This window comes from Triticum aestivum, chromosome 4A, assembly GCF_018294505.1.
Source record: "Triticum aestivum cultivar Chinese Spring chromosome 4A, IWGSC CS RefSeq v2.1, whole genome shotgun sequence".
NCBI lineage: Eukaryota > Viridiplantae > Streptophyta > Magnoliopsida > Poales > Poaceae > Triticum > Triticum aestivum.
In genome coordinates, this window is record NC_057803.1 from 621,895,271 (window position 1) to 621,915,510 (window position 20,240).

Genomic DNA, 20,240 nt, shown 5'->3' on the forward strand with positions numbered 1-20,240 from the left:
CGGTAGAGCGACCACAACTTCCGCAGCAGCCGCTCTTCCTCGGGCTCGTTGCTGCTACTGCTTGGTGCGTCAACCAGCGTCAGCCCAGCGGAGGCAAGCACCTCCCCATCGAAGATCTCTCCCTCGACCGGCGCCCTGGAGCTCGATGCCCAGGGAAGGTTGATGAAGACGTCGTCGCCGGCCTTCAAGTAGACGCCTGGCTGGGGCTCTATGGAGCCTGGCGCTGCGGCAGCGGCGGACGGGTCGACGGTCGGTGTAGCGCCTAGCGCTCCTGCGGCCTCAGGGCCGTCAGTGCGATCGCCAGACCCCTCGCCAGTTGCCGCGGCGGCAGCCTTGGCGACCTCTGCACCGGCGGGATCGTCAGCACCGGCCGTTTCTTCGGCAGCAACCTCAGTCTCCATCGGCTCCGTAGCAGATGGGCCTGACAGCCGGGAAATGGAGAAGAGTCAAGCAAAAACCCAAGAAGATCAAAAGAAGAAGAACCCAAGGAAAGTTTTGAAGCGAAAGGATTACCTGTGCTGGGTTCTGCAGTCGTGGTCTCCACCGTCGGGGGGCCACTGGTGCTGTCCCTTGCCGGAGAACCCTCCCTTACCGGAGATTTCTCCCTTACCGGAAATCCCTCCTTTGCCAGAGAGCTCTCCCTTGTCGGGGGATTCTCCCTTGCTCTTGGTGGGGCTGCTCTGCTCCTACACAAACCAGCAGTAAGATATCAGCAAAGACAGAGTATCCATGCGCATCTCACAGCGGAAAGCAAACCATATACTTACGCTGGGGGCTGCTCTGGAGAAAGGTTGCCGGGTCCGGCAAGGTTGTCTCGGGCGCACCCCCTGCTGTCGCAGTAGGTTCGTCCTTGATGACAATCACCGGGACTTTGGCTCTCTTTGCTGCTCTCTGGGCCAGAGTCCTAAAAAGGAACAAGTTCAGAGTCAAGCAAATGAGATACAAGACAAACAGCAAGGATTGAAGAACTACAAGTACACCAAGGGAGTCTTACTCTTCTTCTTCTTCCTCGTCGGAGCTGAACGCGGAGAAGTCGAAGTCTGGCTCACGTCCGGCGCGAGGAGGCGGAGGAGTAGCTTCCCTTGGCCGCTTGGCGGGAGCAGTGGCGGCGGTCTGAGACGACCCCGCTCCGGCTGTCGCCGCGGCGTGAGAAGCGGCAGAAGTAGAAGTAGTGGTCCGGGAGGGCCCCGCTCCAGTTGTCGTCGCAGCGTGAGGCGCTCCCGCGGTAACAGTGCTTGCCGCGGTGGAGCGTGTCACGCGGCGCGGCGACTGTTGCCTCGCCTGCCGCTCCGCTACGTCATCGACCTTGCGGAGATGCCTTCTTGGTGGGGATGGAGGCTCTTCTTGCGGCGAGCTGTCTGAAGATGAGGAGGAAGACGAGTTGATCTCCAGCCAGCCGCTCGTATCCTTGGCGGACTCGCTCGACTCGACGTTATGTCCGGCAAGCTCTTTCTCGCCGGAAGGCTCCCCTCACTCGGCACGGCTTGCCGCCTCTGCTGCCTCTGCCTCCTCCACGGTGAATCCAAATTCGCCCGCGGCTGCGGCTGCCACTGCCTCTTCTAGCCTAGTGGCGATGAGTGCCATCTCCGCATCGGTTGTGTCGCGGGTGAGGCTATCTTTCTCGTCGGAGCGGATCGACACTTCTACCAAGTCATCGAAGAATTGCTGCACGACGTCGTCTGCAGGCTCTTGCCAAGTTGGGACAATTCCATGCGAGTCGCACAACGGCATCATTGCCCGGATGCGGTCGAGCGCGGAGTTGTTACACAGCGGAACGACCCCCCCCCCCCGGCAACCTAAAAACTTCGGGGTGTTGAGGGTCGTACTTGAACAGCTCCTAGAGCATCGTGTTGAGCTCCAGAACTGTGAAGTTGAAGTTGAGGCCCGGCCGCAGCCTCATGATATCTGCCGCATTCTTGAACTCCCAAGTGAGTCTCCCCCATTCCTGCAGGAGGGCGATGCGGCGGCGAAGAAAATCCGCGCCAACAATGCCTACAGTGAGCCCAGCAAGCCTGAGGCGTAGGATCCGGGTGACAGCAATATTCAGCCTGTCGTCTTCCGGCGCCACATCACTCCAATCGCTGCCGTGTGCTACTGGGGTTTGGCGCCGGGTGGTCAATGGCTGCGGGTTCTCCTCGTCAATCCAGCACCAGTCTGCCCTCCACTCCTCCCACTTGCCGCGGAATTCTCCCTCCAGATAAGTTTCCTTCTTGCCGGCCCTTGAGATCCAGGCGATTCCGCCGGATAAAGGCTCTCCTCTCTCTACTCGGGGAATAAAGAAGTGGCGAAAGAGGGCTACATTGGGATGGACTCCGACAAAGTTTTCAGAGAGATGTGCGAAAACTGCCATGGTCAGAACGGCATTGGGGGTGAAGTCGAGGAGATGGAACCTGTAGGTGTTCATGATATCGCAGAAGAATTTAGAGAAAGGTGGGCAGAGCCCGCAGTAGAAGAACAAGGCGAAGAAAGGGTATCCGTTTGGGGCCTTCTTCCAAGAGGCAGCGGGAAGTACCTTCGTGCACGGATGCGCTCGTGTCTCCGCCGACCAGAAGAGGTGGTAGTTCTCCCTCAGCTCCCTCGCGGCGAGCTTGGGGGGGAAGACTGCCCGCTCCTTTCGCAGCGCCTCAAGCCGCTGTGCCTCGGTCGAATTCACGACCTTCCCCTTGTCGGCTTTTGGAGCCATGGCGGAAGTGGTGGAGGAGGTCGACAGCGTTGGTGGTGCTGGTGGCGATGGGGGGCAGAGCTCTGCTCTCTTTCGGCTTTGGGAAGACGAGGGAGCGGCGGAGATTTTTGAGATTGGAACAGCAACAGGCGAATGGACGAACTACCCCTGTTTCCCCTACTTATAAAGAGGGAGGGGGCGGACGTTCCGCATTTCCGAATAAAGAAACCACCCACGATCTCTCCCACGACGCCGCATTCAACGCGTGTCGTTCGGGGAGGGCGCGGTGGATACGGAGAGAGATACGGCGTAACCTAGGCCGCGCGTGCTCGTGCCCTGTTTTGGGCCTGGTCCAATAGCGCTCGGCACCGTGTATGGCCCAGGCCCGGGGGCTCCTGTCGGTGTACTAGAGTAGGGGTACCCTAGTATCCCACACTTGTGCACGGGCAGTCGCAGCATCCCGCGGCAAGGCTTGCCGGGTGACCGCCAAAGTCCTCCGTGGTTCCTTTGGAGCCATTCAAGAACAAAGGATCCAAACCAAGACACCACAAGACCCCGGCAAGAGGAGCTTGCCGGGAAGGCCAACCAAGGCAAGGCGCTTAAGGAGACAAGACCCCGGCAAGAGGAGCTTGCCAGGAAGGCCACCCAAGGCATCTCAAGGAACTTGCCGCGACGCGCCTCGCGTCCCGGCAAGGCCCGGTGAGCGACAAGCTCCCGGACGCGACAAGACAACGACCGCGGCAAGGCGCTTGCCGCGGCAAGCCACCACTCTGTGCCCGCGCTCCAGCACATCCACCAACGTGTCGCTCTGGGACCCTTCCAGGCGTGCATGGCGGGAGGCTGTGCAGCCAGCGGTGCGCAGTGGCGAGCGGCGCTGACAAGATTGCCATCGTGGCGAGCGGTGGCGTCCCTGACAGTCCCTGTTGCACTGTTTAGGCGACACAGACGGGCTTTCAATGCCCTTGTCCCCTGCCGTCAGGGTTAGGTATGATACACTGTAGCAGGTAGCTGTACCTACCACAGCACCTTTCCATTTTTACCCTTTGTCTCTGTTGCCACCTGTTGGTGACCCCTTGAGCATATAAAAGGAGGCCCATGTGCAACGTAGGGGGGGGGGTTCGGAAAAAAGAGAACACTCAGGCTCGGTCTCGTTAGCCCCTGGTGTGAACTGTAGCACTCCGCGCTCCCGAGCAAGAACTCAATACAAACCACAAAGCAGGAGTAGGGTTTTACGCATCCGTGCGGCCCGAACCTGGGTAAACTGCTCGTGTGCTTCGCCTCGATCCGCTCTTCATGCGACCTCCGCCCCCGCCGAACCGAAAGGGACTCGGTCCGCTGGTCCCATAGGTGTTCGTGGATTAGTCCCCCGACATTGTTCCTTACCATCAACTGTAATTCGGTCATAACGCAAAAAAATATGTTTGATTAGTCTAATTTGTTTATGTTACCACCTAACAAACTCATCTTAGACTTGTGAGAAAACTCTCTCGGACACTAGGCTGGATTGTGGTACACTCGAAAGAATCTCATCTTCAAACATTTTTGTCTTTAGTGTACAATAACAAGTGGTCGATGAATTACATAGGTCAACCGGTGAAATCTCAATCTTTAGGTAGAAAATTATATATGTTGCATACCATTTTATATATCTAGTCACACCAAAGACACGGTAAGCTAGCTTAGCATGAACCTTTTGGCACTATGGTCTTTGCAATATGTACTTGTGGCAATAACTTGATATCGTCTAAGCTCCTTCACGCACAAGTTTGCTTTTAAAAAAGTTTTGATTTGCATAATCCACCATTCATAAATTGTGAACAACCAAAAGGATTTCTTGATCCCTCCTTTCCTAAACGTGCATGTACCCTCCCCCCACGTGCGGCAACAACTATAGTATTTTTTTGTGTCCAAGCATCGTTCGTTATTCCCTAACAAAAAACACGAGGGCATGTTATGCTCTTTCATTAATTTGGGCCACATCAAGAGAGATATGGCTTGCAACTAGCGGCCTGCCACGCGCCCGATGGAATCTAGGAATGGCTAGACATTGCATGGGCAACACAAACGCTCGTTTGTTTAGTCCCACATCGGCCAGCCAGGGAGAGACGGTCTGGTTTATAAGGAAGAGTGCTGCAGCTAGCATCGTCCCTTCGGGGACATCTGATAAAATTGGAACGATACAGAGAAGATTAGCATGGCCCCTGCGCAAGGATGACACGCACAAATCGAGAAATGGTCCAAATTTTTTTGAGATTTCCGCGCAAGTCCCTGGAGCCTTTTTTCTTGCACTTGCATGTGCAGCTATTCATACAGAAAGGCCCTTTAGTTTCCTTTCTCTATCAAAAGAGCACAATGAGGTTATTCCTAAACGTGCATGTGCCCTCCCCCCACGCGCGGCAACAACTATAGTATTTTTGTGTGTCAAGCATCGTTTGTTATTCCCTAACAAAAAACACGAGGGCCCATTATGCTCTTCCATTAATTTGGGCCTCATCAAGAGAGATCCGACTTGCAACTAGCGGCCTGCCATGCGCCCTATGGAAAGGCCCTGGGCAAAACAAACGCTCGTTTGTTTAGTCCCACATCTGCCAGCCGGGGAGAGTCGGACTGGTTTATAAGGCAGAGCGCCGCAGCTAGCATCCTCCCTGGAACGATACAAAGAAGATTAGCATGGCCCCTGCGCAAGTATGACACGCACAAATCGAGAAATGGTCCAAATTTTATTTGAGATTTTCCGCGCAAATCACTGGAGCCTTCTTTTTTTGCACTTGTGTGTGCAGCTATTCGTACCGAAAGGCCCTTTAGTTTACTTTCTCTATCAGAGAGGTCCTCAATACTGCCTTTTTAAATTTTGATCCACACGCTTTCTCTTCTTTGTTATTGCAGATATAACCTTTCTGGAGTAACTTTTATCTTTTTAATCTATTATCACACGTTTATGGATTAGTCTTCCGTTTCAGTCCTCCCACATGTAGTGTGTTCCTTCAATTTTTTATTGTCTATGTTCCTTACCATCAACTGTGATTCGGTCATAACGCAAAAAAATATGTTTCATTAGTCTAATTTGTTTATGTTACCACCTAACAAACTCATCTAAGACTTGTGAGAAAACTCTCTCGGACACTAGGCTGGATTGTGGTACACTCGAAAGAATCTCATCTTCAAACCTTTTTGTCTTTAGTGTACAATAACCAGTGGTCGATGAATTACATAGGTCAACCGGTGAAATCTCAATATTTATGTAGAAAATTATATATGTTGCATACCATTTTATATATCTAGTCACACCAAAGACACGGTAAGGCAGCTTAGCATGAACCTTTTGGCACTATGGTCTTTGCAATATGTACTTGTGGCAATAACTTGATATCGTCTAAGCTCCTTCACGCACAAGTTTGCTTTTAAAAAAGTTTTGATTTGCATAATCCACCATTCATAAATTGTGAACAACCAAAAGGTTTTGTTGATCCCTCCTTTCCTAAACGTGCATGTGCCCTCCCCCCACGCGCGGCAACAACTATAGTATTCTTTTGTGTCCAAGCATCGTTCGTTATTCCCTAACAAAAAACACGAGGGCCTGTTATGCTCTTTCATTAATTTGGGCCACATCAAGAGAGATCTGGCTTGCAACTAGCGGCCTGCCACGCGCCCGATGGAATCAAGGTATGGCTAGACACCGCCATGGGTAACACAAACGCTTGTTTGTTTAGTCCCACATCGGCCAGCCGGGGAGAGACGGTCTGGTTTATAAGGAAGAGCGCTGCAGCTAGCATCGTCCCTTCGGGGACATCCGATAAAATTGGAACGATATAGAGAAGATTAGCATGGCCCCTGCGCAAGGATGACACGCACAAATCGAGAAATGGTCCAAATTTTTTTCAGATTTCTGCGCAAGTCCCTGGAGCCTTTTTTCTTGCACTTGCATGTGTAGCTATTCATACAGAAAGGCCATTTAGTTTCCTTTCTGTATCAGAAGAGCACAATGAGGTTATTCCTAAACGTGCATGTGCCCTCCCCCCACGTGCGGCAACAACTATAGTATTTTTTTGTGTCAAGCATCGTTTGTTATTCCCTAACAAAAAACACGAGGGCCCATTATGCTCTTCCATTAATTTGGGCCACATCAAGAGAGATCCGTCTTGCAACTGGCGGCCTGCCATGCGCCCTATGGAAAGGCCCTGGGCAAAACAAACGCTCGTTTGTTTATTCCCACATCTGCCAGCCGGGGAGAGTCGGACTGGTTTATAAGGCAGAGCGCCGCAGCTAGCATCGTCCCTGGAACGATACAAAGAAGATTAGCATGGCCCCTGCGCAAGGATGACACGCACAAATCGAGAAATGGTCCAAATTTTATTTGAGATTTTCCGCGCAAATCACTGGAGCCTTGTTTCTTACACTTGCGTGTGCAGCTATTCGTACCAAAAGGCCCTTTAGTTTACTTTCTCTATCAGAGAGGTCCTCAATACTGCCTTTTTAAATTTTGATCCACACGCTTTCTCTTCTTTGTTATTGCAGATATAACCTTTCTGCAGTAACTTTTATCTTTTTAATCTAGTATCACACGTTTATGGATTAGTCTTCCGTTTCAGTCCTCCCACATGTAGTGTGTTCCTTCAATTTTTTTATTGTCTTTGTTCCTTACCATCAACGGTGATTCGGTCATAACGCAAAAAAATATGTTTCATTAGTCTGATTTCTTTATGTTACCACCTAACAAACTCATCTAAGACTTGTGAGAAAAATCTCTCGGACACTAGGCTGGATTGTGGTACACTCGAAAGAATCCCATCTTCAAACCTTTTTGTCTTTAGTGTACAATAACCAGTGGTCGATGAATTACATAGGTCAACCGGTGAAATCTCAATCTTTATGTAGAAAATTATATATGTTGCACACCATTTTATATATCTAGTCACACCAAAGACACGGTAAGCCAGCTTAGCATGAACCTTTTGGCACTATGGTCTTTGCAATATGTACTTGTGGCAATAACTTGATATCGTCTAAGCTCCTTCACGCACAAGTTTGCTTTTAAAAAAGTTTTGATTTGCATAATCCACCATTCATAAATTGTGAACAACCAAAAGGTTTTGTTGATCCCTCCTTTCCTAAACGTGCATGTGTCCTCCCCCCACGCGCGGCAACAACTATAGTATTTTTTTGTGTCCAAGCATTGTTCGTTATTCCCTAACAAAAAACTCAAGGGCATGTTATCCTCTTTCATTAATTTGGGCCACATCAAGAGAGATCTGGCTTGCAACTAGCGGCCTGCCACGCGCCCGATGGAATCAAGGTATGGATAGACACCGCCATGGGCAACACAAATGCTCGTTTGTTTAGTCCAACATCGGCCAGCCGGGGAGAGACAGTCTGGTTTATAAGGAAGAGCGCTGCAGCTAGCATCGTCCCTTCAGGGACATCCGATAAAATTGGAACGATACAGAGAAGATTAGCATGGCCCCTGCGCAAGGATGACATGCACAAATCGAGAAATGGTCCAAATTTTTTTGAGATTTCCGCCCAAGTCCCTGGAGCCTTTTTTCTTGCACTTGCATATGCAGCTATTCGTACAGAAAGGCCATTTAGTTTCCTTTCTCTATCAGAAGAGCATAATGAGGTTATTCCTAAACGTGCATGTGCCCTCCCCCCACGTGCGGCAACAACTATAGTATTTTTTTGTGTCAAGCATCGTTTGTTATTCCCTAACAAAAAACACGAGGGCCCATTATGCTCTTCCATTAATTTGGGCCACATCAAGAGAGATTCGTCTTGCAACTGGCGGCCTGCCATGCGCCCTATGGAAAGGCCCTGGGAAAAACAAACGCTCGTTTGTTTAGTCCCACATCTGCCAGCCGGGGAGAGTCGGACTGGTTTATAAGGCAGAGCGCCGCAGCTAGCATCGTCCCTGGAACGATACAAAGAAGATTAGCATGGCCCCTGCGCAAGGATGACACGCACAAATCGAGAAATGGTCCAAATTTTATTTGAGATTTTCCGCGCAAATCACTAGAGCCTTGTTTCTTGCACTTGCGTGTGCAGCTATTCGTACCGAAAGGCCCTTTAGTTTACTTTCTCTATCAGAGAGGTCCTCAATACTGCCTTTTTAAATTTCGATCCACACGCTTTCTCTTCTTTGTTATTGCAGATATAACCTTTCTGGAGTAACTTTTATCTTTTTAATCTATTATCACACATTTATGGATTAGTCTTCCGTTTCCGTCCTCCCACATGTAGTGTGTTCCTTCAATTTTTTATTGTCTTTGTTCCTTACCATCAACTGTGATTCGGTCATAACGCAAAAAAATATGTTTCATTAGTCTAATTTGTTTATGTTACCACCTAACAAACTCATCTAAGACTTGTGAGAAAACTCTCTCGGACACTAGGCTGGATTGTGGTACACTCGAAAGAATCTCATCTTCAAACCTTTTTGTCTTTAGTGTACAATAACCAGTGGTCGATGAATTACATAGGTCAACCGGTGAATTCTCAATATTTATGTAGAAAATTATATATGTTGCATACCATTTTATATATCTAGTCACACCAAGGAGACGGTAAGCCAGCTTAGCATGAACCTTTTGGCACTATGGTCTTTGCAATATGTACTTGTGGCAATAACTTGATATCGTCTAAGCTCCTTCACGCACAAGTTTGCTTTTAAAAAAGTTTTGATTTGCATAATCCACCATTCATAAATTGTGAACAACCAAAAGGATTTCTTGATCCCTCCTTTCCTAAACGTGCATGTACCCTCCCCCCACGTGCGGCAACAACTATAGTATTTTTTTGTGTCCAAGCATCGTTCGTTATTCCCTAACAAAAAACACGAGGGCATGTTATGCTCTTTCATTAATTTGGGCCACATCAAGAGAGATCTGGCTTGCAACTAGCGGCCTTCCACGCGCCCGATGGAATCTAGGTATGGCTAGACACAGCCATGGGCAACACAAACGCTCGTTTGTTTAGTCCCACATCTGCCAGCCGGGGAGAGACGGTCTAGTTTATAAGGAAGAGAGCTGCAGCTAGCATCATCCCTTCGGGAACATCCGATAAAATTGGAACGATACAGAGAAGATTAGCATGGCCCCTGCGCAAGGATGACACGCACAAATCGAGAAATGGTCCAATTTTTTTTGAGATTTCCGCGCAAGTCCCTGGAGCCTTTTTTCTTGCACTTGCATGTGCAGCTATTCGTAATGAAAGGCCCTTTAGTTTCCTTTCTCTATCAGAAGAGCACAGTGAGGTTATTCCTAAACGTGCATGTGCCCTCCCCCCACGTGCGGCAACAACTATAGTATTTTTTTGTGTCAAGCATCATTTGTTATTCCGTAACAAAAAACACGAGGGCCCATTATGCTCTTCCATTAATTTGGGCCACATCAAGAGAGATCCGTCTTGCAACTGGCGGCCTGCCATGCGCCCTATGGAAAGGCCCTGGGAAAAACAAACGCTCGTTTGTTTAGTCCCACATCTGCCAGCCGGGGAGAGTCGGACTGGTTTATAAGGCAGAGCGCCGCAGCTAGCATCGTCCCTGGAACGATACAAAGAAGATTAGCATGGCCCCTGCGCAAGGATGACACGCACAAATCGAGAAATGGTCCAAATTTTATTTGAGATTTTCTGCGCAAATCACTGGAGCCTTGTGTCTTGCACTTGCGTGTGCAGCTATTCGTACCGAAAGGCCCTTTAGTTTACTTTCTCTATCAGAGAGGTCCTCAATACTGCCTTTTTAAATTTTGATCCACACGCTTTCTCTTCTTTGTTATTGCAGATATAACCTTTCTGGAGTAACTTTTATCTTTTCAATCTATTATCACACGTTTATGGATTAGTCTTCCGTTTCAGTCCTCCCACATGTAGTGTGTTCCTTCAATTTTTTTTTGTCTTTGTTCCTTACCATCAACTGTGATTCGGTCATAACGCAAAAAAATATGTTTCATTAGTCTAATTTGTTTATGTTACCACCTAACAAACTCATCTAAGACTTGTGAGAAAACTCTCTCGGACACTAAGCTGGATTGTGGTACACTCGAAAGAATCTCATCTTCAAACCTTTTTGTCTTTAGTGTACAATAACCAGTGGTCGATGAATTACATAGGTCAACCGGTGAATTCTCAATCTTTATGTAGAAAATTATATATGTTGCATACCATTTATATATCTAGTCACACCAAAGACACGGTAAGCCAGCTTAGCATGAACCTTTTGGCACTATGGTCTTTGCAATATGTACTTGTGTCAATAACTTGATATCGTCTAAGCTCCTTCACGCACAAGTTTGCTTTTAAAAAAGTTTTGATTTGCATAATCCACCATTCATAAATTGTGAACAACCAAAAGGTTTTGTTGATCCCTCCTTTCCTAAACGTGCATGTGCCCTCCCCCCATGCGCGGCAACAACTATAGTATTTTTTTGTGTCCAAGCATCGTTCGTTATTCCCTAACAAAAAACACGAGGGCATGTTATGCTCTTTCATTAATTTGGGCCACATCAAGAGAGATCTGGCTTGCAACTAGCGGCCTTCCACGCGCCCGATGGAATCTAGGTATGGCTAGACACAGCCATGGGCAACACAAACGCTCGTTTGTTTAGTCCCACATCTGCCAGCCAGGGAGAGACGGTCTAGTTTATAAGGAAGAGCGCTGCAGCTAGCATCATCCCTTCGGGAACATCCGATAAAATTGGAATGATACAGAGAAGATTAGCATGGCCCCTGCGCAAGGATGACACGCACAAATCGAGAAATGGTCCAATTTTTTTTGAGATTTCCGCGCAAGTCCCTGGAGCCTTTTTTCTTGCAATTGCATGTGCAGCTATTCGTAATGAAAGGCCCTTTAGTTTCCTTTCTCTATCAGAAGAGCACAATGAGGTTATTCCTAAACGTGCATGTGCCCTCCCCCCACGTGCGGCAACAACTATAGTATTTTTTTGTGTCAAGCATCGTTTGTTATTCCCTAACAAAAAACACGAGGGCCCATTATGCTCTTCCATTAATTTGGGCCACATCAAGAGAGATCCGTCTTGCAACTGGCGGCCTGCCATGCGCCCTATGGAAAGGCCCTGGGAAAAACAAACGCTCGTTTGTTTAGTCCCACATCGGCCAGCTGGGGAGAGTCGGACTGGTTTATAAGGCAGAGCGCCGCAGCTAGCATCGTCCCTGGAACGATACAAAGAAGATTAGCATGGCCCCTGCGCAAGGATGACACGCACAAATCGAGAAATGGTCCAAATTTTATTTGAGATTTTCCGCGCAAATCACTGGAGCCTTGTTTCTTGCACTTGCATGTGCAGCTATTCATACCGAAAGGCCCTTTAGTTTACTTTCCTATCAGAGAGGTCCTCAATACTGCCTTTTTAAATTTTGATCCACACGCTTTCTCTTCTTTGTTATTACAGATATAACCTTTCTGCAGTAACTTTTATCTTTTTAATCTATTATCACACGTTTATGGATTAGTCTTCCGTGTCAGTCCTCCCACATGTAGTATGTTCCTTCAATTTTTTATTGTCTTTGTTCCTTACCATCAACTGTGATTCGTTCATAACGCAAAAAAATATGTTTCATTAGTCTAATTTGTTTATGTTACCACCTAACAAACTCATCTAAGACTTGTGAGAAAACTCTCTCGGACACTAGGCTGGATTGTGGTACACTCGAAAGAATCTCATCTTCAAACCTTTTTGTCTTTAGTGTACAATAACCAGTGGTCGATGAATTACATAGGTCAACCGGTGAATTCTCAATCTTTATGTAGAAAATTATATATGTTGCATACCATTTTATATATCTAGTCACACCAAAGACACGGTAAGCCAGCTTAGCATGAACCTTTTGGCACTATGGTCTTTGCAATATGTACTTGTGGCAATAACTTGATATCGTCTAAGCTCCTTCACGCACAAGTTTGCTTTTAAAAAAGTTTTGATTTGCATAATCCACCATTCATAAATTGTGAACAACCAAAAGGTTTTGTTCATCCCTCCTTTCCTAAACGTGCATGTGCCCTCCCCCCACGCGCGGCAACAACTATAGTATTTTTTTGTGTCCAAGCATCGTTCGTTATTCCCTAACAAAAAACACGAGGGCATGTTATGCTCTTTCATTAATTTGGGCCACATCAAGAGAGATCTGGCTTGCAACTAGCGGCCTTCCACGCGCCCGATGGAATCTAGGTATGGCTAGACACAGCCATGGGCAACACAAACGCTCGTTTGTTTAGTCCCACATCTGCCAGCCGGGGAGAGACGGTCTAGTTTATAAGGAAGAGCGCTGCATCTAGCATCATCCCTTCGGGAACATCCGATAAAATTGGAACGATACAGAGAAGATTAGCATGGCCCCTGCGCAAGGATGACACGCACAAATCGAGAAATGGTCCAATTTTTTTTGAGATTTCCGCGCAAGTCCCTGGAGCCTTTTTTCTTGCAATTGCATGTGCAGCTATTCATAATGAAAGGCCCTTTAGTTTCCTTTCTCTATCAGAAGAGCACAATGAGGTTATTCCTAAACGTGCATGTGCCCTCCCCCCACGTGCGGCAACAACTATAGTATTTTTTTGTGTCAAGCATCGTTTGTTATTCCCTAACAAAAAACACGAGGGCCCATTATGCTCTTCCATTAATTTGGGCCACATCAAGAGAGATCCGTCTTGCAACTGGCGGCCTGCCATGCGCCCTATGGAAAGGCCCTGGGAAAAACAAATGCTCATTTGTTTAGTCCCACATCGGCCAGCTGGGGAGAGTCGGACTGGTTTATAAGGCAGAGCGCCGCAGCTAGCATCGTCCCTGGAACGATACAAAGAAGATTAGCATGGCCCCTGCGCAAGGATGACATGCACAAATCGAGAAATGGTCCAAATTTTATTTGAGATTTTCCGCGCAAATCACTGGAGCCTTGTTTCTTGCACTTGCGTGTGCAGCTATTCATACCGAAAGGCCCTTTAGTTTACTTTCCTATCAGAGAGGTCCTCAATACTGCCTTTTTAAATTTTGATCCACACGCTTTCTCTTCTTTGTTATTACAGATATAACCTTTCTGCAGTAACTTTTATCTTTTTAATCTATTATCACACGTTTATGGATTAGTCTTCCGTGTCAGTCCTCCCACATGTAGTATGTTCCTTCAATTTTTTATTGTCTTTGTTCCTTGCCATCAACTGTGATTCGGTCATAACGCAAAAAATATGTTTCATTAGTCTAATTTGTTTATGTTACCACAAAACAAACTCATCTAATACTTGTGAGAAAACTCTCTCGGACACTAGGCTGGATTGTGGTACACTCGAAATAATCTCATCTTCAAACCTTTTTGTCTTTAGTGTACAATAACCAGTGGTCGATGAATTACATAGGTCAACCGGTGAATTCTCAATCTTTATGTAGAAAATTATATATGTTGCATACCATTTTATATATCTAGTCACACCAAAGACACGGTAAGCCAGCTTAGCATGAACCTTTTGGCACTATGGTCTTTGCAATATGTACTTGTGGCAATAACTTGATATCGTCTAAGCTCCTTCACGCACAAGTTTGCTTTTAAAAAAGTTTTGATTTGCATAATCCACCATTCATAAATTGTGAACAACCAAAAGGTTTTGTTGATCCCTCCTTTCCTAAACGTGCATGTGCCCTCCCCCCAAGCGCGGCAACAACTATAGTATTTTTTGTGTCCAAGCATTGTTCGCTATTCCCTAACAAAAAACACGAGGGCATGTTATGCTCTTTCATTAATTTGGGCCACATCAAGAGAGATCTGGCTTGCAACTAGCGGCCTGCCACGCGCCCGATGGAATCTAGGTATTGCTAGACACAGCCATGGGCAACACAAACGCTCGTATGTTTAGTCCCACATCGGCCAGCCGGGGAGAGACGGTCTGGTTTATAAGGAAGAGCGCTGCAGCTAGCATCGTCCCTTCGGGGACATCCGATAAAATTGGAACGATACAGAGAAGATTAGCATGGCCCCTGCGCAAGGATGACACGCACAAATCGAGAAATGGTCCAAATTTTTTTGAGATTTCCACGCAAGTCCCTGGAGCCTTTTTTCTTGCCCTTGCATGTGCAGCTATTCGTACAGAAAGGCCCTTTAGTTTCCTTTCTCTATCAGAAGAGCACAATGAGGTTATTCCTAAACGTGCATGTGCCCTCCCCCCACGTGCGGCAACAACTATAGTATTTTTTTGTGTCAAGCATCATTTGTTATTCCCTAACAAAAAACACAAGGGCCCATTATGCTCTTCCATTAATTTGGGCCACATCAAGAGAGATCCAGCTTGCAACTCGGGGCCTGCCACGCGCCCTATGGAAAGGCCCTGGGCAAAACAAACGCTCGTTTGTTTAGTCCCACATCGGCCAGCCGGGCAGAGTCGGACTGGTTTATAAGGCAGAGCGCCGCAGCTAGCATCATCCCTGGAACGATACAAAGAAGATTAGCATGGCCCTTGCGCAAGGATGACACGCACAAATCAAGAAATGGTCCAAATTTTATTTGAGATTTTCCGTGCAAATCACTGGAGCCTTGTTTCTTGCACTTGTGTGTGCAGCTATTCGTACCGAAAGGCCCTTTAGTTTACTTTCTCTATCAAAGAGGTCCTCAATACTGCCTTTTTAAATTTTGATCCACACGCTTTCTCTTCTTTGTTATTGCAGATATAACCTTTCTGGAGTAACTTTTATCTTTTTAATCTATTATCACACGTTTATGGATTAGTCTTCCGTTTCAGTCCTCCCACATGTAGTGTGTTCCTTCAATTTTTTATTGTCTTTGTTCCTTACCATCAACTGTGATTCGGTCATAACACAAAAAAATATGTTTCATTAGTCTAATTTGTTTATGTTACCACCTAACAAACTCATCTAAGACTTGTGAGAAAACTCTCTCGGACACTAGGCTGGATTGTGGTACACTCGAAAGAATCTCATCTTCAAACCTTTTTGTCTTTAGTGTACAATAACCAGTGGTCGATGAATTACATAGGTCAACCGGTGAAATCTCAATCTTTATGTAGAAAATTATATAGGTTGCATACCGTTTTATATATCTAGTCACACCAAAGACACGGTAAGCCAGCTTAGCATGAACCTTTTGGCACTATGGTCTTTGCAATATGTAGTTGTGGCAATAACTTGATATCGTCTAAGCTCCTTCACGCACAAGTTTTCTTTTAAAAAAGTTTTGATTTGCATAGTCCACCATTCATAAATTGTGAACAACCAAAAGGTTTTGTTGATCCCTCCTTTCCTAAACGTGCATGTGCCCTCCCCCCACGCGCGGCAACAACTATAGTATTTTTTTGTGTCCAAGCATTGTTCGTTATTCCCTAACAAAAAACACAAGGGCATGTTATCCTCTTTCATTAATTTGGGCCACATCAAGAGAGATTTGGCTTGCAACTAGCGGCCTGCCACGCGCCCGATGGAATCTAGGTATTGGTAGACACAGCCATGGGCAACACAAACGCAAGTTTGTTTAGTCCCACATCGGCCAGCCGGGGAGAGACAGTCTGGTTTATAAGGAAGAGCGCTGCAGCTAGCATCGTCCCTTCGGGGACATCCGATAAAATTGGAACGATACAGAGAAGATTAGCATGGCCCCTGCGCAAGGATGACACGAACAAATTGAGAAATGGTCCAAATTTTTTTGAGATTTCCGCGCAAGTCCCTGGAGCCTTTTTTCTTGCACTTGCATGTGCAGCTATTCGTACAGAAAGGCCCTTTAGTTTCCTTTCTCTATTAGAAGAGCACAACGAGGTTATTCCTAAACGTGCATGTGCCCTCCCCCCACGTGCGGCAACAACTATAGTATTTTTTTGTGTCAAGCATCGTTTGTTATTCCCTAACAAAAAACACAAGGGCCCATTATGCTCTTCCATTAATTTGGGCCACATCAAGAGAGATCCGGCTTGCAACTGGCGGCCTGCCACGCGCCCTATGGAAAGGCCCTGGGCAAAACAAACGCTCGTTTGTTTAGCCCCACATCGGCCAAACGGGAAGAGTCGGACTGGTTGATAAGGCAGAGCGCCGGAGCTAGCATCGTCCCTGGAACGATACAAAGAAGATTAGCATGGCCCCTACGCAAGGATGACACGCACAAATCGAGAAATGGTCCAAATTTTATTTGAGATTTTCCGCGCAAATCACTGGAGCCTTGTTTCTTGCACTTGCGTGTGCAGCTATTCATACCGAAAGGCCCTTTAGTTTACTTTCTCTATCAGAGAGGTCCTCAATACTGCCTTTTTAAATTTTGATCCACACGCTTTCTCTTCTTTGTTATTGCAGATATAACCTTTCTGGAGTAACTTTTATCTTTTTAATCTATTATCACACGTTTATGGATTAGTCTTCCGTTTCAGTCCTCCCACATGTAGTGTGTTTCTTCAATTTTTTATTGTCTTTGTTCCTTACCATCAACTGTGATTCGGTCATAACGCAAAAAAATATGTTTCATTAGTCTAATTTGTTTATGTTACCACCTAACAAACTCATCTAAGACTTGTGAGAAAGCTCTCTCGGACACTAGGCTGGATTGTGGTACACTCGAAAGAATCTCATCTTCAAACCTTTTTGTCTTTAGTGTACAATAACCAGTGGTCGATGAATTACATAGGTCAACCGGTGAAATCTAAATCTTTATGTAGAAAATTATATATGTTGCATACCGTTTTATATATCTAGTCACACCAAAGACACGGTAAGCCAGCTTAGCATGAACCTTTTGGCACTATGGTCTTTGCAATATGTAGTTGTGGCAATAACTTGATATCGTCTAAGCTCCTTCACGCACAAGTTTGCTTTTAAAAAAGTTTTGATTTGCATAATCCACCATTCATAAATTGTGAACAACCAAAAGGTTTTGTTGATCCCTCCTTTCCTAAACGTGCATGTGCCCTCCCCCCACGCACGGCAACAACTATAGTATTTTTTTGTGTCCAAGCATCGTTCGTTATTCCCTAACAAAAAACACGAGGGCATGTTATCCTCTTTCATTAATTTGGGCCACATCAAGAAAGATCTGGCTTGCAACTAGAGGCCTGCCACGCGCCCGATGGAATATAGGTATGGCTAGACACAGCCATGGGCAACACAAACGCCCGTTTGTTTAGTCCCACATCGGCCAGCCGGGGACAGACGGTCTGGTTTATAAGGAAGAGCGCTGCAGCTAGCATCGTCCCTTCGGGGACATCCGATAAAATTGGAACGATACAGAGAAGATTAGCATGGCCCCTGCGCAAGGATGACACGCGCAAATCGAGAAATGGTCCAAATTTTTTTTAGATTTCTGCGCAAGTCCCTGGAGCCTTTTTTCTTGCACTTGCATGTGCAGCTATTCGTACAGAAAGGCCCTTTAGTTTCCTTTCTCTATTAGAAGAGCACAACGAGGTTATTCCTAAACGTGCATGTGCCCTCCCCCCACGTGCGGCAACAACTATAGTATTTTTTTGTGTCAAGCATCGTTTGTTATTCCCTAACAAAAAACACAAGGGCCCATTATGCTCTTCCATTAATTTGGGCCACATCAAGAGAGATCCGGCTTGCAACTGGCGGCCTGCCACGCGCCCTATGGAAAGGCCCTGGGCAAATCAAACGCTCCTTTGTTTAGTCCCACATTGGCCAGCCGGGGAGAGTCAGACTGGTTGATAAGGCAGAGCGCCGCAGCTAGCATCGTCCCTGGAACGATACAAAGAAGATTAGCATGGCCCCTGCGCAAGGATGACACGCACAAATCGAGAAATGGTCCAAATTTTATTTGAGATTTTCCGCGCAAATCACTGGAGCCTTGTTTCTTGCACTTGCGTGTGCAGCTATTCGTACCGAAAGGCCCTTTAGTTTACTTTCTCTATCAGAGAGGTCCTCAATACTGCCTTTTTAAATTTTGATCCACACGCTTTCTCTTCTTTGTTATTGCAGATATAACCTTTCTGGAGTAACTTTTATCTTTTTAATCTATTATCACACGTTTATGGATTAGTCTTCCTTTTCAGTCCTCCCACATGTAGTGTGTTCCTTCAATTTTTTATTGTCTTTGTTCCTTACCATCAACTGTGATTCGGTCATAACGCAAAAAAATATGTTTCATTAGTCTAATTTGTTTATGTTACCACCTAACAAACTCATCTAAGACTTGTGAGAAAACTCTCTCGGACACTAGGCTGGATTGTGGTACACTCAAAAGAATCTCATCTTCAAACCTTTTTGTCTTTAGTGTACAATAACCAGTGGTCGATGAATTACATAGGTCAACCGGTGAAATCTCAATCTTTATGTAGAAAATTATATATGTTGCATACCATTTTATATATCTAGTCACACCAAAGACACGGTAAGCCAGCTTAGCATGAACCTTTTGGCACTATGGTCTTTGCAATATGTAGTTGTGGCAATAACTTGATATCGTCTAAGCTCCTTCACGCACAAGTTTGCTTTTAAAAAAGTTTTGATTTGCATAATCCACCATTCATAAATTGTGAACAACCAAAAGGTTTTGTTGATCCCTCCTTTCCTAAACGTGCATGTGCCCTCCCCCCACGCATGGCAACAACTATAGTATTTTTTGTGTCCAAGCATCATTCGTTATTCCCTAACAAAAAACACGAGGGCATGTTATCCTCTTTCATTAATTCGGGCCACATCAAGAAAGATCTGGCTTGCAACTAGCGGCCTGCCACGCGCCCGATGGAATCTAGGTATGGCTAGAGACAGCCATGGGCAACACAAACGCTCGTTTATTTAGTCCCACATCGGCCAGCCGGGGAGAGACGGTCTGGTTTATAAGGAAGAGCGCTGCAGCTAGCATCGTCCCTTCGGGGACATCCGATAAAATTGGAACGATACAGAGAAGATTAGCATGGCCCCTGCGCAAGGATGACACACACAAATTGAGAAATGGTCCAAATTTTTTTGAGATTTCCGTGCAAGTCCCTGGAGCCTTTTTTCTTGCACTTGCATGTGCAGCTATTCGTACAGAAAGGCCCTTTAGTTTCCTTTCTCTATCAGAAGAGCACAACGAGGTTATTCCTAAACGTGCATGTGCCCTCCCCCCACGTGCGGCAACAACTATAGTATTTTTTTGTGTCAAGCATCGTTTGTTATTCCCTAACAAAAAACACAAGGGCCCATTATGCTCTTCCATTAATTTGGGCCACATCAAGAGAGATCCGGCTTGCAACTGGCGGCCTGCCACGCGCCCTATGGAAAGGCCCTGGGCAAATCAAACGCTCCTTTGTTTAGTCCCACATTGGCCAGCCGGGGAGAGTCAAACTGGTTGATAAGGCAGAGCGCCGCAGCTAGCATCGTCCCTGGAACGATACAAAGAAGATTAGCATGGCCCCTGCGCAAGGATGACACGCACAAATCGAGAAATGGTCCAAATTTTATTTGAGATTTTCCGCGCAAATCACTGGAGCCTTGTTTCTTGCACTTGCGTGTGCAGCTATTCGTACCGAAAGGCCCTTTAGTTTACTTTCTCTATCAGATAGGTCCTCAATACTGCCTTTTTAAATTTTGATCCACACGCTTTCTCTTCTTTGTTATTGCAGATATAACCTTTCTGGAGTAACTTTTATCTTTTTAAT

General features: G+C 46.3%; 13 non-coding genes and 7 pseudogenes across 13 annotated transcripts; all 20 read left to right on the plus strand.

The window, feature by feature from the left end:
• The first annotated feature begins 4,806 nt into the window (after positions 1-4,806).
• On the plus strand, positions 4,807-4,909 carry LOC123088716 (U6 spliceosomal RNA). The gene has a single exon (XR_006442027.1). It is a non-coding gene; the product is annotated as a U6 spliceosomal RNA (small nuclear RNA).
• Positions 4,910-5,281: 372 nt separating this feature from the next.
• Positions 5,282-5,385, plus strand: LOC123088850 (U6 spliceosomal RNA). Its single transcript, XR_006442128.1, has one exon. It is a non-coding gene; the product is annotated as a U6 spliceosomal RNA (small nuclear RNA).
• A 1,051-nt stretch (positions 5,386-6,436) lies between these two features.
• On the plus strand, positions 6,437-6,539 carry LOC123088752 (U6 spliceosomal RNA). The gene has a single exon (XR_006442061.1). It is a non-coding gene; the product is annotated as a U6 spliceosomal RNA (small nuclear RNA).
• A 396-nt stretch (positions 6,540-6,935) lies between these two features.
• On the plus strand, positions 6,936-7,015 carry LOC123088820 (uncharacterized; annotated as a pseudogene).
• A 1,051-nt stretch (positions 7,016-8,066) lies between these two features.
• LOC123088751 (U6 spliceosomal RNA) lies at positions 8,067-8,169 on the plus strand. Its single transcript, XR_006442060.1, has one exon. It is a non-coding gene; the product is annotated as a U6 spliceosomal RNA (small nuclear RNA).
• Positions 8,170-8,565: 396 nt separating this feature from the next.
• On the plus strand, positions 8,566-8,645 carry LOC123088821 (uncharacterized; annotated as a pseudogene).
• A 1,050-nt stretch (positions 8,646-9,695) lies between these two features.
• Positions 9,696-9,798, plus strand: LOC123088783 (U6 spliceosomal RNA). Its single transcript, XR_006442090.1, has one exon. It is a non-coding gene; the product is annotated as a U6 spliceosomal RNA (small nuclear RNA).
• Positions 9,799-10,194: 396 nt separating this feature from the next.
• Positions 10,195-10,274, plus strand: LOC123088822 (uncharacterized; annotated as a pseudogene).
• Positions 10,275-11,323: 1,049 nt separating this feature from the next.
• Positions 11,324-11,426, plus strand: LOC123088792 (U6 spliceosomal RNA). Its single transcript, XR_006442099.1, has one exon. It is a non-coding gene; the product is annotated as a U6 spliceosomal RNA (small nuclear RNA).
• A 396-nt stretch (positions 11,427-11,822) lies between these two features.
• On the plus strand, positions 11,823-11,902 carry LOC123088823 (uncharacterized; annotated as a pseudogene).
• A 1,049-nt stretch (positions 11,903-12,951) lies between these two features.
• On the plus strand, positions 12,952-13,054 carry LOC123088784 (U6 spliceosomal RNA). The gene has a single exon (XR_006442091.1). It is a non-coding gene; the product is annotated as a U6 spliceosomal RNA (small nuclear RNA).
• Positions 13,055-13,450: 396 nt separating this feature from the next.
• Positions 13,451-13,530, plus strand: LOC123088837 (uncharacterized; annotated as a pseudogene).
• Positions 13,531-14,577: 1,047 nt separating this feature from the next.
• On the plus strand, positions 14,578-14,680 carry LOC123088720 (U6 spliceosomal RNA). The gene has a single exon (XR_006442031.1). It is a non-coding gene; the product is annotated as a U6 spliceosomal RNA (small nuclear RNA).
• Positions 14,681-15,052: 372 nt separating this feature from the next.
• Positions 15,053-15,156, plus strand: LOC123088842 (U6 spliceosomal RNA). Its single transcript, XR_006442127.1, has one exon. It is a non-coding gene; the product is annotated as a U6 spliceosomal RNA (small nuclear RNA).
• Positions 15,157-16,206: 1,050 nt separating this feature from the next.
• On the plus strand, positions 16,207-16,309 carry LOC123088733 (U6 spliceosomal RNA). The gene has a single exon (XR_006442043.1). It is a non-coding gene; the product is annotated as a U6 spliceosomal RNA (small nuclear RNA).
• A 377-nt stretch (positions 16,310-16,686) lies between these two features.
• Positions 16,687-16,785, plus strand: LOC123088839 (U6 spliceosomal RNA). Its single transcript, XR_006442124.1, has one exon. It is a non-coding gene; the product is annotated as a U6 spliceosomal RNA (small nuclear RNA).
• Positions 16,786-17,835: 1,050 nt separating this feature from the next.
• Positions 17,836-17,938, plus strand: LOC123088737 (U6 spliceosomal RNA). Its single transcript, XR_006442047.1, has one exon. It is a non-coding gene; the product is annotated as a U6 spliceosomal RNA (small nuclear RNA).
• Positions 17,939-18,334: 396 nt separating this feature from the next.
• Positions 18,335-18,414, plus strand: LOC123088824 (uncharacterized; annotated as a pseudogene).
• Positions 18,415-19,463: 1,049 nt separating this feature from the next.
• On the plus strand, positions 19,464-19,566 carry LOC123088729 (U6 spliceosomal RNA). The gene has a single exon (XR_006442039.1). It is a non-coding gene; the product is annotated as a U6 spliceosomal RNA (small nuclear RNA).
• Positions 19,567-19,962: 396 nt separating this feature from the next.
• On the plus strand, positions 19,963-20,042 carry LOC123088825 (uncharacterized; annotated as a pseudogene).
• Positions 20,043-20,240: the final 198 nt, after the last annotated feature.